This window comes from Pantherophis guttatus, chromosome 2 (assembly GCF_059756535.1).
Source record: "Pantherophis guttatus breed Tessera chromosome 2, ASM5975653v1, whole genome shotgun sequence".
Lineage (NCBI taxonomy): Eukaryota > Metazoa > Chordata > Lepidosauria > Squamata > Colubridae > Pantherophis > Pantherophis guttatus.
In genome coordinates, this window is record NC_142064.1 from 55,443,331 (window position 1) to 55,463,116 (window position 19,786).

The window sequence follows — 19,786 nt, forward strand, 5'->3', positions numbered from 1 at the left end:
TGATAATTGATTTTTATTTTTAATCCTATGATATGAATACTGTATATTTATCAGGATACCTGGCTATGGAGCAGTATATAAGTTGTAGAAATAAATAGTTAAAATAATGTATAAAGGCATCATGACTTTAAGGGAGATTGGCAGCATTATAGTTTAATTACATATGACAGAACCACAACTTACCTAAGGGCCAAGGCTGAACAGGAAAAGAAAATGGGGAGATAGTTTAGGTGGAAATAAGTTTGAGGCAAAAAGTTCTCAAAAATATTATTATTGTGGTAGATGGAATGTCCAGTAGTTTTGAACCAGAATTATATACCAACACAATAATTGGTTTCAATAACAATTTAGAAAACAACCCAGTATGACTCACAGGCCACACAGTTTGACACAGAGCTGAATCTGAAGCAAGACTGGGAAACCTGAAACTTTGTGCTTCCCACGGAGTCCTATGGAAAATCCACAAACAGCTGTAAAGTTTAAATGTTATAATTACATATCCCAGATACGGTAGCTTTCTGAGGGAATGAAACCTGTTAGATCTTAAAAAACTATTGCAAGAATTTTGATGGTCAGGTTTTTAAGTAGTAATACTTATAAACATCCACTAAAGAAAGAGAAAAAATTATATGTAGAGAAGAACTAGAAGTAGCAGACCACTACATATGCTTTGGCCAATAGATCTCAAAGGAAGGTGATACAATAAAGGAAATTGAATGGCATGTTAAATGTGAGTTGGCAAGCATTCGGCAAGCTTAGCATAACTTTCAGGAACAATCTTCCCCTGTGCCTGAACAGTTTTTGATCAGTGTGTGCTACCTGCTCTAACATATGCCGGTGAAACATGGACACTAACCTCACAATCGATACAAAAGCTACAAGTGGTGCCAAGAGCCATGGAAAGTTACATGATCAGCATTAAAGAGAAGATAGAAAGACCTGTACATAGATTAGAGAAGAAATGAAAGTATATGATGTCACCAAGAGAATAAAAGAATTGAAATAGAAATGGGCTGGTGACATAGCAAGAAGAATTGATGGCAGGTGGACCAAGACAGTCATAGAATGGATCTCGCTTGATAAAAAGTGTTTACGAAAGAGACCTAAAACAATATGGAGCGACAACATCAGCAAGCATTGTGGGCCCAATTGGCAAAAGAAAGCTCAGGACTGTTTAGATTGGAAACACGAGGAAGAGGCCTTCATCCTGCACTGGATAGATAATGGCTAAAATGATGATGATGACGATGACTTGTAAAAAGAGATGTGGTTTTTATTTGTATATGATCTAAAGCATATACTTTTGACTTTCCTGAGCCACACTGAATGAACAGGAATTGTCTTGGGCCACATATAAAATATATATTTAATGCATATAAATCACATAATAATGTTAATAGTTTACAATTTTGTGATGCCTCATTACTAGCTGCCTAGGGCCAATAAAAACCTGCTTGAGGAGCATGGTTTCTGTTTTGTTAAAACATTTGTTTAGGCAATTCCCATAAAGAGAGAGAGAGAGAGAGAGAGAGAGAGAGGGAGAGAGAGAGAGAGAGAGAGAGAGAGAGGGAGGAAGTGAGATAAAGATTTATTCTGTTTCCTTTTTTCAAAATCTAGTTTGCTCTGTGTTGTATCTTGCCTCAGATCCACAGCAAAGGGATTTTATTCCTAGTATATGAGTAGGGTATTCAGTTCTAATGAAATAAATGATGGGAGATAAGCAAAAACAGACTGTATTAAGAGAGAAAAAGACAGAGAGAGAATACAAAAAACAACAACAACCCTTATTTAAATATTAAAATGCAAATAGTCAATGTTGATAAAGATAAATGACAAAAGGAGAATTCAATGTCCAGATAGTGATGCCTGCTATAAAGTCTTCCATAAGAGACTTGTAGTGTCACAGATAACAAGATATTTCTAAATGCAATTAATATCTGTGCACATTCACATTTCAATTAAAGGGAAATATAAACCTAAACTCATATTTTGCCCACAGAAAGATGGACCATTAGCACCAAGCAGAAAAACAAATTACACCACAGCTTCCTAGCTAATATTTTAACTTACTCCTGCAGAAATAGAAGACTTTATATAGAAATTCCCTATGTTTATAGTTTTCTGAGTTTTCCCTAGATTCTTGGAAATTTCAAACTCTGATCAGAAGCTAGTATTCTGTTTTTTCCATTCCTATTGGAGAAGTTCCATTGACAACTTCTCTTTCTTTTTAAAAGGACCAAAACTTTCTATATTGAGAAAAGGGAGGTTGTAGTTTCTAATTCTGTGTAAATGACAAAGTGCATCTCTCATGAAGATATTGATTTTGACTGACAAGAGGAAATGTGTCTTCTGTGCCTGAGTTTGCAACTTGTAGCATATGGAATCTCAAGAGAGAATAGTCAACCTACATAAGAGGGTATTATATGATAGAGATAACACAGATTTATCAGATTTGTTTAATATTGTACATGGTAACATGTCATTTGGTTCTTTTCTTCTCCCTCCCATGTTAAAAATGAGTGCTAAATTGCATTCATGTTTGTGGGTAGGCCATTTCTGGTCTACCAGAAAAAATGGTCCAGATTTTTAAAAGGCACTTTTTTTTACATTTCTTATGATTACTTGGGATAGTAAGGGAAATTTTCCATAAGTGTTATCTGTTTCACCCAGCTTTAACCAAACAAAATGTCAGAATTTTAGAATTTCACTACTGAACCTATCAAAAAAGACTGTCCAAACCTCAAAGTCCAACCCTTCTTGGCAGGCAGCCTTACTACAAAATGGTGATTGAAGACAGAGAGCAGGGATAGGGGAGGGGCATATCCATCAGAGCACAAACCAGCAATTTGGAATGAGATATTTGTATACTATAAGATGAAATGAAACATTATAGGATAATTAAACTTCCCTACCTGAGCTAAAGGAAGGGGAAAACTATTTCTGGTGTGGAAGAAGGACACTTGAGGTAAAGATCTTCTCAGCAGTTGGAATGGAACATCATCCATTCCTTCCCTCCCAGAATGGTAAGTGACCTGTCCTTATTCTGGGACAAGCAAGAAGTATGGATCAGCTCTGACAGTATGTGTCTCCTAACCATTGACAACAATCAAGATTAGAATAATCTGGCTATTAGGGGGTGTTTCCAGGAAGTATCCTTACCATCCAGTCAGATCTCTGTCTTTATTATACATTTGCATAGCCACCTCCTAGAGTTTGGTTGAATTTGCCCAACAAAAGTTCTTGACAGATTGTTAACCCATCCAATGAAGGCATAGAAAGATGGCATATTTTAGCTTTAAAGAAACCTGGGGAAGAATTAGTTGCCTTGAGTGAAAAGTATTGATTCATTTAATCATATGAGCTGTTAAAATATATTTGGGACAGGCCTCCTTCCATATATTAAGACCAGGGTAACTGTCTCTATAATCCCACCAAAAGGCTCCGCATAGAATGTGTTGGTATTATTTCAAATATTTTTACTCCATTACTTAAAGATCAGATATATAAAGTATGGAACTGAAGTAGCTGGGCAAAATGAAGGCCTGTCCTTTACTCTTTTGTACTGTCTTAAAGAAGTTTACTCAGCCTGAAACACAAAGTCAGCTGGTCCTTCTCCTTCAGACCTAGGACGGAAGCAATGGAAAACCACTTCTGACATCTTGTCAAGAAAACTGCAGGAGTCATCCCAGAAGTCTAAAAGTATGTGAACCACCATACATACTGTACATAAACACTTCATGAATGGACCCATTTGAAATACTATGAATGCATGTTCTGTCTTTAAATTTAAAAAACAAATATGTTTGTATGTTTCTGAAACAGTTTGCTTCCCAGTATGCAGTTTGGTTTATAAAGTAACTTCCACCATTCTAGATGTAAATTATAATGTATGAATTATCACATGTATCTGTTAGAAACAAGTACTGATATTTAAGGCTGTGATTCTTTCCTCGCAGCAAGTCCCATCCGTAAAGCATCAGATTGCACTGCAAATTTTTCCTGTAAAGTCAAATGCCAGCCATATAAATAGGTGCATGTGCAAAGCAAGCAAAATAAAAGAAATATCTCATTGTCTCTCACTGCATCCCATGTGTCTGACTGATTACCTTCCAAAGTAAATCAAACATCTCATTGAACTTGTTTCTACTTATCATGATCTCACTGGGAAATGAAAGGATTTTCTTCAATAGCCTGTTAGAACTCTGTCATTATACTGAGTGAGGTAATTTGCTAAAACAGCTGCCTCTAATGAGCAAACCTTTCCATCTGGCAGAATCCAAACAGACACAAACAACCTCATGTCAAGTTTTCTTTAAGAGAAAGAGAGAAAGAGTGTGAGCGATGGAAAAAGGGATAAGATAAAATCTCAGCAATTTAAGAGGGGGGGGGTTCTTTGAATTAAAGAAGACATAATTTTTTTGCTTCTCTCAGGAGGCCTCAGCTGTGGTCTTTTTTCCCTCCCTCTTCTCCACACGAATTGGCCGCAACTGCTAGAGTGCTGATATTATTGCCTTTTTCAAAGATGGATTATAGCATAACTCCTAACATGTTTTTAATATAAACACTCCACCAAGAAGTGAGACAAAATTAACAGTTGTTGGAACTTGTTGGCTTTGGAAAGACAGTTTTTGTAGGGGGGTTGTTTTCACAGTGTGATTTTTTTTAAAATCCCTTTTGGAAAAACCTTGCATTTTTGCTGCTAAGGGACTTGAATTGCATGTACTTATGATTCATTTTGTTAGTGTTGTGTTCACAAATCTCTGCACTTTTTAGCCAAGGTTGTTGATGGGTGAAGGATATAAAATAATTTAACATCTGACAGAAAGTGACAAATTCCATGGATAATGGCTGGTTTTAATACAGAAATAAACTGCTGATTTTAATTGAAGTCTACATTACTCTTTTTAAGTGAAAAGATTTTGCCACATAAAATTGGTATGGGGGCTTTCCTATTCAGAAATCTTGTGCTTTGCAAGATTACTTGGCCATTTTCCCTATATAAAATAAGCACATAGGATAAACTCTAAGTATTGTAATTATCTCCATTTCAAAACATGTGTTGCTACAACTTGTTACTTTGATAGTTACATTAGTTGAAATCAAAGTGGTTTCAAAAGCCTATCTGGTCAAGCATTAGTGCCAATCTGATGTCTCTGAGAATCCTAGACTGCACTCATTATAATAAAAATCCATATGATGTTGATTCTGAATCTCCTAAAGGCAGAGAAGAAATGGTGTTTGTGAAAATTGGATTATTTATATCAACGTTGTGAAATGTAAATGTTTATTATATTGTTTTTCATGAAGTAAAGACCTTCTATAATTATGTTTTGATTTCTAGGATCATACTAACAGAGAAAATGACTCATTAAATGGTGGAGCAAACGTTACTGAATGGAAAACTCTATAACAGAGGTGTCAAACTCATGTCATCACCGTGTCATCACATGACATATCGGGAATTTTTCCCCTTTGCTAAACCAAGTGTGGGTGTGGCCAGCATGTTTGACAGCCCTGCTCTATAAGCACAGGGTAGAGACTCTGCATTAGAATCTAGCATGGAATTTAGATGTGAACCATTTTAGATTTGATATGCTCCATTCTGAGCATGAACTAAGCTCAAAACCAGGCTTGAAATATTTCTGAAATGATCAAAGCAGCCCATTTTGAATGCAAAACAGCTGTCCTGCACTTTAAAGGATGATTTTCAAATTCAACATGTTTGGCACACAAGTGTTTCAGCATCTCATTGAAGTTCAGATCCAGATCCAATTGACATGTATCATTTTTATAGCTAAACTTTTATCCACTAATTAATCACTTTTTGAAAACGTAAATGGAAGTTTTCAGAAGTCTGATTTGGAATGGCTTTTGCTACTTTCTGCCTATCTTGAGAAATGAAAGTTTTCTTCTGATTTGCCTCTCATCTCATAAATAATTAATTTGACAAGATATATGATTTTTTAAGATAAAAACATACTGTCTTGTAAAATCTTTTTAAAACAAATTTTCTTCTAAATTGCCATGTGTTCTAGAAAGATTATAACTGTTCAAATCTCTGAAGTTCTTTTTTTTAAAATTACATTTTCTTATATTTTTGTGGCTTTCAAGATTATTTTCACCTGGAGTAGGTGTATTGCTGCAGAAATGGCTCAATGGTTTTTTGAAATGGTTTCAGTTTAAAAATATTGTGTTTCTAAACAAGCACTGCCATCAATACTGTGTTGGTGGTTGAGAAAGAAAGTATCCAACTTCAGTCTCTCACAAATAGGAGTCCCATCCAGAAGCTTGTCTTCTGTGAGAAAATATAGTTTGTACTATACCTTATCAGAGAAAAGGGCAAAAAAAAATGTATAAAGGAGGGAAATAAAGAAATATATAGAAGAATAAAAGCTTTTCTGTTGTAGAACATTAGAAAAGTAGCTCTAACAAAGTCTTTCCCACCCCACATAGAATTAGCGCTGGCAGTGACAGCTCGTAGGATTGTGGGTGTACTCAGCTGTGCAGAACTGATTATGGAAGATGAAAGGCTCTGGCAATTTATTTCATCTCACACTGAAGCACTGCTGACAACAGAAAGTAAGGACAGACGGATTCATTTGTTCAACTTCTGTTTTAGAAAGCAAGCTTCAAATGACACTGTGGAGAATGAAGAGGGAAGAAAGGGAAATCTGAGAAGGAAAATAGTCCCTCCATTTCTGTCCCTTAGATTTCTCCATTTTTTACCTGGGCTGGTGGGATTATAGGCAAGACGATTTCATGAAAGTTTTTATTTTTATTTTTATTTTATTTTAAATTTATATACCGCCCTTCTCCCTGAGGACTCAGGGCGGTGTACAGCCAGAATTAAAAACATAAAATACAAATATTAAAAAACAATTAAAATATATATAAATTTGGCCCAAAATTAAAAATACAAACCAATTAAAACATTTAAAATTTCTTCTTAAGCCAGCCCGGCTTGCTGGAAAAAGTGGGTTTTACGGGCACGGTGGAAGGCACTAAGGTCTTGGATTCTCCTTATCTCTGGGGGCAACTGATTCCAGAGGGTAGGTGCCCCCACAGAGAAGGCCCTCCCCCTGGGGGTCACCAGCCTACATTGATTGGCTGATGGCACCCTGAGGAGGCCCTCTCTGTGGGAGCGCATGGGACGATGGGAGGTCGTCGGTAGCAGCAGGCGGTCTCGAAGATAGCTAGGCCCGATGCCATGGAGCGCTTTAAAGGTGATAACCAGCACCTTGAAGCACACCCGGAAGACCACTGGGAGCCAGTGCAGCTCGCCCAGGAGGGGTGTTACATGGGAGCGCCATGCTGCTTCCATCACTACCCGCACTGCTGCATTCTGGACCAGTTGGAGCCTCCGGGTGCTCTTCAAGGGGAGCCCCATGTAGAGAGCGTTGCAGTAGTCAAGGCGAGAGGTGACGAGGGCATGAGTGACTGTGCACAGGGAATCCCGATCAAGAAAGGGCCGCAACTGGCAAATCAGGCAAACCTGACAAAAGGTCCTCCTGGTTACAGCTGTCAGATGTTCCTCCAAGGACAGCTGCATATCCAGGAGGACTCCCAGATTGCGAGCCCTTTCTGTGGGGGCCAAAGACTCGCCCCCAATAGTTGAAAGTGAAAAGATACAATGTACAAAATGTTAGCCTGGGCCATTTCCTCTCCTTGTTCTCTTAGAAGCCATGCCCATTTAAGCAACATCTTATGGACTTTGTGATCCATTTAATGAGGCGGTATTTAACTTTGATAGTGGTTCCAAGGCAACATTGCACTTGGTGAGGATACCATTTTAATTATCAATATTGCCTCTGTTCCTAAGAAGCATCAGAGTTAAAGTTTTTTAAAACTTTAAAGAGTTTTTAAAGAGTTTTTTAAAACTCTTTAAAAAAAACTGAAACAATATAAATTCCCCAAAACCTTCCAATGGTGTCACAAGAGATATGAAATATGTCTGCACTACCCAGTGATACATATCTATCTCCTTAGTCATCAGCTGCGTTGTTACAGCAAAAGCAGTTCTTTTGTTATGAATTTCAGTTACGAAGTTCTGTTACGAGGGCAGATATGATCTCGTAGACGACCCTCTGTCAAGGACCTTGGAGTACTCATCTCCAATGATCTAAGTGCCAGAGCTCAGTGCAAAAACATTGCCAAAAAGGCATTAAGAGTTGTTAACCTAATCTTGCAAAGCTTCTTCTCCGGTAACATTGTACTGCAAACTAGGACATACAAAATCTTTGCTAGACCAATTCTTGAATACAGCTCATCTTCCTGGAACCTACACCGTATATCAGACATTAATACAATTGAGCGAGTCCAGAAATATTTCACGAGAAGAGTCCTCCACTCCTCTGCTCACAATAGAATACCTTATGCCATCAGGCTCGAAATGGGATTAGACAATTTAGAACTATGCCACCTTCGGTCTGACCTAAGCATAGCACACAAAATTATCTGCTACAATGTCCTACTTGTCAATGACTACTTCAGCTTCAACCGCAATAATACACAAGCACACAATAGATACAAACTTAAGGTAAACCGCTCCAAACTTGATTGCAGAAAATACGACTTCAGCAACAGAGTGGTCAATGCCTGGAATTCACTACCTGACTCTGTGGTTACTTCCCCAAAGACCCATAACTATAACCTTATACTGTCTACTGTTGACCTCACCCCATTCCTAAGAGGTCTGTAAGGTGCGTGCATAAGCACACAAACGTGCCTACTGTCCCTGTCCTACTGTCCCTATTTATTCGTATCCTAATCCTGTATTCATAATCATGTTTATACTTATATCTGTTATAAGTTATATCTGTTATATCTGTTATATCTGTTATCTTATACATATTTGACAATTAATTAATTAATTAATTAATTAATTAATTAAAAATTAATAATCACAATTTATTAAGGGCAGGGAATCATTATAAATCACAGGTGCTGCCTTCCCTCTATGTGGTTTTTGGCTATCAAATGCCATCTATTTTCAATATGATCTTAGTCATGCAAGAAAATAAAATGAAACTTTTTAGAGCAGGCAACTGGTCCATTTTAGTTCAGCATACTGTTTCCAAAACTGAGTAATCAGATTTTTCCTGAGTATTAATAAGCAGAGGAAGAAGTTGCTTCTATTCTTTTTCTCCAGAATTTTCTTTAGCTTCTACTATAACATTAGAAAAAGAAAGGACACATGGATCATTATGAAATCATAAAGGAAATAAAGGAGCTCATTCATTCTATTTAATAGAGAGGAATGAGAAAATTATTTCTTTCTATATTTACATAGGAATATACCATAATCAAACATAATATACATTTTTCAGAATTTTGCTATAAGGCTTGGAATTTTAAAAAATATAAATAAGAATAAATGTACATAATAGATTTAGAAAAAAAAACATTTCTACACAGAATATCTGCAAAATTCACATAAATGTTTGTATCTAGAGAAAGGTTTAGTCTAAGTTATTCAATTTAGGTATTGTCCATTCTATAGAAATCTGGACAGCTCACAATATTACAACGATGATAAAATTTAAACACCACTGGATTTTCTATGTCACCACCAGTCAATTGCAAAAGGCAACTTTGCTCAGAACAGTTTGCAATCCTATGACGATACCTTTAAGACTATCAAATATCTATCTCTACCTATCCCAGATGCTTGGGAAGGACTCAGTAGGTGGACAAAAAATACAAAATTCAATCTAGATATCTGGCTGATTGTGTGGTGAACATGAATAATAAAAATAAGTAAAACCCAGCAAATGACAAACAAAAACATCTCATAAGGGGCTTCATTTATCATAGCTCAAGGCCTGGGAGAACAATTAGGTCTTTAAGGCCTTCCAGAACCATCAAAGTGGCAGCCACATGGTTTTCAGTGAAAGGAAAATAATGGAGATATTTGATGTCTGTCTGTCTGTCTGTCTGTCTGTCTGTCTGTCTGTCTGTCTGTCTGTCTCGTGCAAGTACTTCAGTTCTATTTACCTTTTTTTGCCTATTTCTTCCCAATGAATACAATCTGAACTTACTTGGCATTTAATGAGAAATGTGAAGATTTTTATATATGAAGTGGAGTCATAATAATATCTTTGAGATTCTTTCTTGTTTTAATTCCTGAGTAATTTTTTCCATAATCAGGGTCTTGTACCTTTTATTAATCTGCAGGTATATGAATCATTTGTTTAATGAATGGATGGGGGATAGACAGAAGACAGACTGACTGACAGACAGACAGACAGACACACAAATAGTTCAAGGCTGTTCATTTGTTGCCTCAGATGAGGCAACTTGAGTTGTGTTCAATGATCCTCTTGTCTTCTTAGATATCCATGGTATTCTGAGGAGTCTTCCACAATATGTTCAAATGGTGAATTTTGTATTCTGCTTATTCAAAGCCCAACTTTTGCTTCCAAATACAGAGAAAACCATTGCTTGCATGGTTCTGATCTTTGTAGGTATAGCTAATTCTAGCACCTCTTCCAAAAATTTTCTTTGCTACTTTACAAAATGCTAACTATGGCTTATTTCTTGACTGTTAATAGTTTATTTTAAAACTTCTCATTTGTAGAAGTTATCTACCATTTCAATATTTTCATTGTCAATTCTAAAAACCATTGCTTTTGAGACTTTAAATTATCCAACCTATATTGTTCTGCTGCTATATAGAATTCTTTAAAAAGATATATTTTCAAGAATACTGGGACATTACGTTCAATAGCTTTTATCATAGATGATTCAGTGAAATACAGCTTCTGAACATAAAGCTATAGATTTTGATATGTGCTTATATTAAAATCGCGTGAGTTTAAATGGAGTCTATTTAAGGATGGATGATGGTAGAGGACAGGAAGGCCTGTAGGAACATTGTTCATTGTTCATCGTGATGGGTCGGACACGACTTCGCAACTAACAACAACAAATATTAAAATCCATTAATTCCATAGGGAGAAATGAATGCTTAACATTTCACAAAAAAAATGAAGTGTTATAAAAGGATAGATTAGCTAACATTGCCCCAAAGCCAACTAACATATCTGTGTCTTAAGTATAGTTTGTCTGAGCAAAAATATTTTAAAATGAAATAAAAATACTTTCTTAATGTGTTCCAAAGTTTAAGAATCAGCTCACTTTTCTGCATCAATTTTCTAAGAAAAACAGTTATTCTTTGGAGAACAAAGAATGAATATAACCTAAGAGTTATTATTGGTCTTAACTTGGATGTGAGACTCATTTTAAAGAGAAAAAAAGAAACAAAGAAATTAAGAAAGTAAAGAAAATATGCTTCAGTTTGAAATAGAATAAAAGATATATACTTTAGGATAATTATATCTTAACATTATATTTTCCTTTAAACATTAGAGGTGATCAAGAAGAATTTGGGCATAGCATATTTTTTATTGCAGCTAACTTTCTCTATTTATTGTATTCATTTTTGGTTTGACATTTCTTTTCTGTTTTCAACTAAGCTAATAGCAAGTGAATCTGTGGTTCCTGGAGATTATCAAGGTGCATTGCAAGATAAAAAAAACAAAAACAAATACCAACTGTAAACTGCAATTACTCTACTATCACATCAACGTGAGAACTGTCTCCAATGAAGTATTATCACTGAAGTGATGTGAGATCCTGTGAAAACTTAATATGTCATGTTTGATTGGGGCAGCTCTTTAATGCCATGTAATTGATATTCTAATCTTTGAACACCAATAGCCTTAGAAATGTGATCACACCAAAATAGAATAAGGTGAAGGTCATTCTTGATATTTGTAGATTATTACAAGATGAGATAGAAATTGTAAACAAATAAAAATCAATTATGGGAGAATTTTATTAAATGGGATCTTTGAGAGCAAATGTACAGAATGCTTTCAGACATGTATTTTAATGCAGTCGTATTCCAGTTTCACCTAGCAAAAACTTTTTTTCCCATATACTTTTGGAAAATGTCTATATCATTATATTTGAATATATATTAACTGTTTTGTGATGGTTTTAAAGAATCTTTCTTTCTTTGAAAGTCTGATCAGGGATAAAAATAAATTATGACTGATGAATTATTTCATCATGAAACTGATGAAACAAAAGAAAATGGGAAAAATCACTTGACAAAAAAAATATAATTATAAAATTATAAAAAGTATAAAAAATCTATCATAAAAAGAATGCAATTTCAGCTATCTCTAACAACTAATCATTATGCAATAGTATATCCATATGCTATTTTTCATTGTCCTATAGATAGAAAATAGCCAAATGGGTGGAAGCTAATAGGATTACACTTGCAATTCACTTCTAGTCTCAGTTCAAGATATTAATTGCTTAGGACTCTTTATATCCAATGATCCACTTGTCTTCTTAGATATCCATGGTATTCTGAGGAGTCTTCCACAATATGTTCAAATGGTGAATTTTGTATTCTGCTTATTCAAAGCCCAACTTTTGCTTCCAAATACAGAGAAAACCACTGCTTGCATGGTTCTGATGTTTGTAAATATAGATACATTCTAGCACCTCTTCCAAAATTTTTCTTTGCTACTTTACAAAATGCTAATCTATGGCTTATTTCTTGACTGTTAATAATTGATTTTAAAACTTCTCATTTGTAGACGTTATCTACCATTTCAATATTTTCATTGTCACTATAGGCATAGAAAGAACAAAACCATATAAATGGCTATTGTTTCTTTTGATAATTATAACAGCATTACCAGCAAATCACAACTGTTCTGATTCTGTATTCACAATTTTAAACATGGAGCAAAATCCAGATACAACATTAAGTTTATTTGGCATGGAAACCAGTTCATTTAACTATGACTAACTTGTTCCATTGATTTCACTCTGAATTCCAGTTCAGTGCAGAGATGAAATGAGACACAATTTCTAGTTGGTCTAGTACAGTGATGGTGAACCTTTTCGGCACCAAGTGCCGAAAAGGGAGTGCGCACTCACACACTCATCAGGGCTGCAACCATGGACAGGAGCTGTCCAAGGGACATATGCGCACTGGATCAGGTACTTCCAGTTTCCGGCACGCACATGCATGCTGGCAAGCAAGTCTTCCATGCTTGTGCCGGAAAATGGAAGACCAGCTCTTCCGGTTTCTGGCACTGCCGCATGCACAAAGGCCAGCTGATCATTGCATGCACATGCGCGTCAGAAACCCAGAAGAAGAACAGGTGACACCGTGCATGCCAGGCGACATGGCTCCATGTGCCACTTTGGGCAAAGGTGCCATAGGTTTGTCATCACGGGTCTAGTAGGTCTCTCTCTCTCTCTCTCTCTCTCTCTCTCTCTCTCTCTCTCTCTCTCTCCCTCCCTCCCCTCCCCCTCCCCCTCCCCCTCCCTCTCCCTCTCCCTCTCCCTCTCCCTCTCTACTCTTCCCTTTCATACCATCTGAAGAAAAACCAACTACTATTGTTTGAGGTATTGTGAAGGGATGTATCTCTGAAATCTACCTAGTTCTATGCAGGGTTTTTCTTTTATTGTTTTGTTGGATTTTTTTCTACTTCTTGGTTAAAAGATTAGACATCTCCTCTTGAAACTTGCTTTTTTGACTAACATGGCATAATTGTGGTCGAGTACTGCATATAGCAATGAGCACTCTTCTATGATGATTTAGGTCATAGTAGAGTTCATCATGTAGACCTTGGCAACAGAAGATAAAGTGCTGCTGGTTAGTTCATCTCCAGCTTTTAGCTGCCCTTTCACTGATTTTCCTGCTTAATGATATTAATAGAGCTAAATGTAGGCAAATTATCTAAATCTCAAGGTCTGTTCCTTCTCACTGTGCCTGTAATACTTCAGCTGCAAAAACATAATGTGGCAGTATTATCGGCGACTTCTAAAGTGCCCATAGCTACAATGAAAGCATTAGATTCCACTCTAACACTTCCTCTTCATTCTTTCAGATCAGATCATTATTCCTGAAATGTTTTTATTTATACAAAATATGTCCAGGGAAGACCAGACAGAAAGAATGAAATACAGAAAGCCACTATAGGAAATGGCTAGAACATAAGATAAAGAATATATATATATATATACTCTCTCTCTCTCTCTCTCTCTCTCTCTCTCTCTCTCTCTCTCTCTCTCTCTCTATCTCCATCCCTCCCTCCCGCCCTCCCGCCCTCCCTCCCTCTGTTGTTGCACTGCAGTTGGGAATATATCTTGAATGGCTCTGTGGAATTAGGACATTTATCTTTTGGGCCCATGTTTCTTTAGCGTATCTTCTTAGCCTCGTGGCCAGTGCTGTGAGACTTTGTGTAGCCTGTGTTTAGGGCTTCAGATAATCAAGCCCTTTTTTTTTCAATAGTCAAGCCTTATTCTTAATTTTTCTGACTAACCTCTCCAAATTGATCTTAGCCTCTAACCTCAGTTTCCAGGGATGGGGGTATGTACTGCTTTTCTTCTTGAGTGTGTAGCAAACATCTCCAGGATTACAGCAACTGTAACATAGACCTGTTCATTTGTTTGAGTTATGTTGGTAGTAGGAATTGTCATGAAGGCTCTACTGACATCTTCTAGCATGCTATCTGATGATACTTCTCAAGCTGTGAGGGCACTTCATCTTCACTATGTTGAAGCCTTGAGTGACTAGCTGTTTCTCAGTTAGTGTGGATGGAGGTCTTTGTCCATCCAGAGTTTCCTCATATGTTTCATATGTACAGTATATCTCTTCTCATTGTACATTGCTACATTGTAGTAGCATTCCATCCAGTTCTTGTTTCATCCATGTATGGTTTGTTCCAGTAGCCTACTTATCAGACTGTCCTGAGTTAAAATGTAAGAAATACAAAAAATTTAAAGCACTGAAGCACACAATAAATAAAGGTTTTTTGTTGTTGTTGTTTTTGATTTTTGATTTATATGCCGCCCTTCTCCGGAGACTCAGGGTGGCTTACAAGGCATTAAGCAATAGCCTTCATACTTTTGTATATTTTATACAAAATCAGCTTATTGCCCCCACAAACCGGGTCCTCATTTTACCTACCTTAGAAAGGATGGAAGGCTGAATCAACCTTGAGCCTGGTGAGATTCGAACTCACAGTAATTGCAGGCAGCTGGAAACTAAATACTACCTTTTAACAGTAGCATTAGTCTGCTGCGCCACTCAGGCTCATTTCTGCTTTGGGCTCCAAGAAATGCAGTTATGTAGTGCTTAACAGATCTTTCTCCTTAAACAGGATTAGTAATAACATATTGGGTAAAGATTTTAATATGCTGTGAGCTTACAGATAACTTTTAAAACTGAGAATTTGACAAAAAGGTTTTTGGAATCAGGAGTCAATTAATATTACAGGGTACTTTTTACTATCAATGATTATACACCAATAATAATTTCTTTGTTGTCATATAGAACAAATCCTATTCCTTCAGAATTCAAAGGTCAAGGTTACAAAGGTGAAGACCAAATGACTATGAGTTTTAAGCCCCCACCCTACCTTCACTTCAGAGATTTTCCATCTCTAGCTCTCCTTGGAAATATCTTTCTACAATCAGAATTGTCAGGTTACTTAAGGCTTTCCTGGACTTATGGCTGCTGTTCAAAGATCAGGTGGCAGTCATACCTAGAGGGATGTTTACACAGGTTTGACAAGTGCAGCAACTGTAATTGTTCCTGGACTAGAAGGTCTTGATCACAGTGATCCATTGCTTAGTCATCTTCTATTTGGATCACTGTAATGTGATCTACATGGGGTGGCCCTCGAGGAATATCAGAAGCTGTGCTGGTCCAAAATGCACCATTCTGGTTGGCAGTTCTAATTACACCCATATAACATTGCTGCTCTGCCAGATGCATTGAGTCCCAGTAGTCCTACTGGCATGAATCAAGATGCTGAATTGTTCTCTATGGTGTGGCCTAGGGCCAGGATCAGGAGTGCTATTCAGCAGATTCTGATAGGTTCTGGAGAACCGGTAGCAGAAATTTTGAGTAGTTCAGAGAACCAGCAAATACCACCTCTGGCTGGCCCCAGAATGGGGTGGGAATGGAGATTTCGCAGTATCCTTCCCCTGCCACCCCCGCCAAGCCACCCCTGCCAAGCCACCCCCACCAAGCCATACCACATCCACCAAGCCACACCCACAGAAGCGGTAGTAAAAAAATTTGAATTCCACCACTGCCTAGGATATTTGTGAGATTGCCTGTTTCCTACAAATAAATGTTTGCTTCATCAGGACAGACGGGTAGAGGATGCTGTTGGTTCCTTCAGTCACGAAGTCCCATCTTGTTGGACTCAGGAGTCATGCCTTCTCTGAGGCAGGATTTATCTTCTGGAGCAGTATTTCCCTAGTGATCCAGATGGTCCCCAAACTATTAGCCTTTTGTAAGTTACTGAAGGCCTAGGTGTTCCCCCTCATCTTTGGGCCAGGAATGGTGGTAATGTTACTTTTATAAATCAGGTTCATTGTTTTGACCTTGAGCATTATGATTTAGACAGTTAAGTATTGTTTAATCTTATATGCCAGCCAGAGTGACTATTATGTGGTGGATGGTCATATAAATCAATCTATCAAACAAACAAACAAATAACATATATGCCAAGAAACATGATAACATTGCCAATATTAAATATTTTACCCATGGAAAAATATAAAAGTAGTATGCCAAAGACTGAAACATCTATAGTAAACTAATTGAAGTTGCATCTTTCTTCACTATCACAAATACATTTCTGCTCTCCATAACATCTTTGTTTTAAAAAAAATCTTTCCTACTAGGTAGAATTTCTATCCAGAGATGACAGCTTGTTTTCTATTTTCCTCTATTTTCATAACAGGCAGAGATGTTGTAAATTCTCTGAGCTTTCATATCTTACAATGTGCTGCCTGTATTGTTATCAGTGTATTTTTTTTTAAAAAAACCTATCATTTTATCTTTTTAATGCTGTCATTATCTTGATGTATTTATTTCATTTTGAAGAAATTGGGGAAGCTGCCCTAGAACATTTATATTGGGCTTCATATCTTTTTAATCAAAGAAAGAAACCGAATCTTTGAAACCCAGTGTTGTTTTATTTGTTGCCCTGAGCGAATATGCCATTATTTTTTCCCTTCCTGGTATGGTTACTACTCAAGCCTCATTTATTTTCCAAAGCGTTAGTCATTCAATATTTCAAACCCTGAAGTCCATTCTTTAGGATGATACATTAATATAGCCTCTATCAGAATAGTTATTTATTTATTAGTTTGTTCGCTTAAGGGAGTCAGTATTTGGTGACCTTGAAATATGGATGTCAACAATGGATTACCTTATCATTCTCCTTGTTGCTGTCACAGAAAAAAAAAAGGACCTATTACAGGTAGTTTGGAAAAAACTGGTAGTGGTAAGAGAACTGTTGCTATTAAGCTTAGTTTAACATGATCAGTGTTATTTATTTGTGATGCTACATGAATCATTTGTACTTTCTCTGATAAGCCCAGGGCTGTGTGTCATTTCAGCTGACATTCTGCTGCCATTTGCCTAGCTAAGTCACTCCTGCACAGTCACTCTGAGCTGATGCATGATCATTGTTTTGCACAAAATGGATTTTTAAGGCAGCTGCAAAGGCTTTGGGAAGGATATAATTTGACAAAGTAATTTTTTTTCCTGTCTAGGAGAAACAGCATTGTCTGCCTAAACATCCCCCCCCCCCGCCCTCTAATGATAGCTAAAAGGTTTCTCCTCAGAACTTGACAAGGTATTTTACTTTTGTGCACAAAGCAGAAGCTGATTAGTTTTGAACAAAAGGATTTATCAGGCTACTGAAAAGGCTTTCTTTGGAATTAAATATATTCTTTGGTTTTCCTGATAAGATATTTGAAAGCCAGGCCTTTGCAAACACAAAAAGACATCAGTCAAATTTTTGAGGTGGAAAAAAATGCCTCTGAAGTATTTGTAGTTCTCAGAAGATCTATTTCTAACACTGAGATGGAGCCCTGAGTCTGTCCAAAAAAAAAAAAAAAAGTCTAAATTCAGGAAAGTTACCTTGTTTGTGGCCACTGGTATGCAAAGATCAAGCTGATCACAACAGAGACAAATAAAATTTGTCTAGTGATATTTAATTATTGGTTTAAACCAGTGGTGGATTTCAAATTTTTTTTACTACCGGTTCTGTGGCCATTGCTTGGTGGGCGTGGCAGGGGAAGGATACTGTAAAATCTCCATTCCCACCCCACTCCAAGGAAAGTTACTGCAAAATCCCCATTTCCTCCAGATCAGCTGGGACTTGAGAGGCAGAGAATAGATGGGGGGCAGGGCCAGACAGAATTTTTACTACCGATTCTCCGAATTACTCAAAATTTCTGCTACAAGTTCTCCAGAACTGGTCAGAACGTGCTGAAACCCACCTCTGGTTTAAACTGATTCTATTATTCCATTGGACTGCTCCACTCTGATACTTTCCAATACACTTAGAAAAGGAAGAAGTTTCTTTCACATGGTCTTCCTCAGGCCATTTTATAGTAACCTTAACTGATCTCACCTTAAAAATTTGATTGTCAAATAATTGTTTGAAATTGAGCAGCACTATCATTTGAAGCAACTGCCCAGTTTTGGCAGGTTCCCAAAAGCAATGAATCAAAGAGGCATAGCTGTCTATATTTTTTCCCTGACCTACTCAAACTACTGTTGGGTTTTCATCAAGGCTCAGTGTAACACCCTTCCTCCATTCCTTCACCTATGCTATTGATAAATATTGCAGACTCCCCACATCTCACTGTCTCTGCCCTTGTGGCATACAAGAGGTAGAATCAATAGCACACATTCTTTCATATTGCAGGATTTTTATGACCTAGCATCAGAATCTTATTCTTCCCCTTCTAGCAGCAATCTTCAGATTATCAGCTGGCATGTATGTTGATTTTCTGCTCACAGATAATATTTTTTTATACAATCCACAATGTTATACTGTTCTGTTATCTAGCATCAAAGCTTCAGCAGGCAATGCACAGTAAGATTTAAGATCGATTGCCATGTATGCTTACTTGTGTTTATTTATTTTGGCTCCCCCCTTTTAATTATGTTTTGTTTGCTGGTTAAAGGTTGTAATAAATAGAATTGATTGACTGATTATTGATTGATTGATTGATTTGTTGGTTGGTTGGTTGGTTGATAGATTGACTATTGTTCAACACTTGGCAAAAGATTTTCTCTGCTTTCCAGTGCCTAGAGCTTTGGAACCTGCAGAGTTATTTTCATGAAAATGCAGGTGAATCAAAACTGATTTTGACTTTCAGTGGTAACCTTCCTAATAGTAATTGGTGAAGCTGAATTTAGCAGCTAATTGTGAGCAAAGAAATGCATAAACTGAACCAAAGATAGATAGATCATGATAAGCTGAGTTCTAGGTAGTTATAAAAGAAGTCAAGAGAGAGAAAGCAAAAGAGTGAGATTTAGGAAAATAACCTCTTAATCTGAACTGGTGAGATTAAGAGAAGGCAGGAGAATTGTTACCCTCTAATGTGTTCAAAGCAGCTGAAGTATTTATGATATTATACTGAGACATAGCAAAATGGCAGGCCATTCTATTCTATTTCTCTTCTTATTACAATATATAGTAAATATTTTTTCCTATTTGACATCTAAAATATGCTAATTTTGGTGCTCAATTAAAGCAAGTTAGTTTTCATAATATAATAGGCTTCTATAACATATTACTGTAGTGTTAATAGTTTGCATTAACCCCACAAATAGGTTGTATTATGCCTAAAAATTGCAAAGCCTATGATAAGAAACTGAACATTTCTCTCCTTCAACTATGACAGAGAGAATCTGAATGCAATTTAGGGGTTAAGA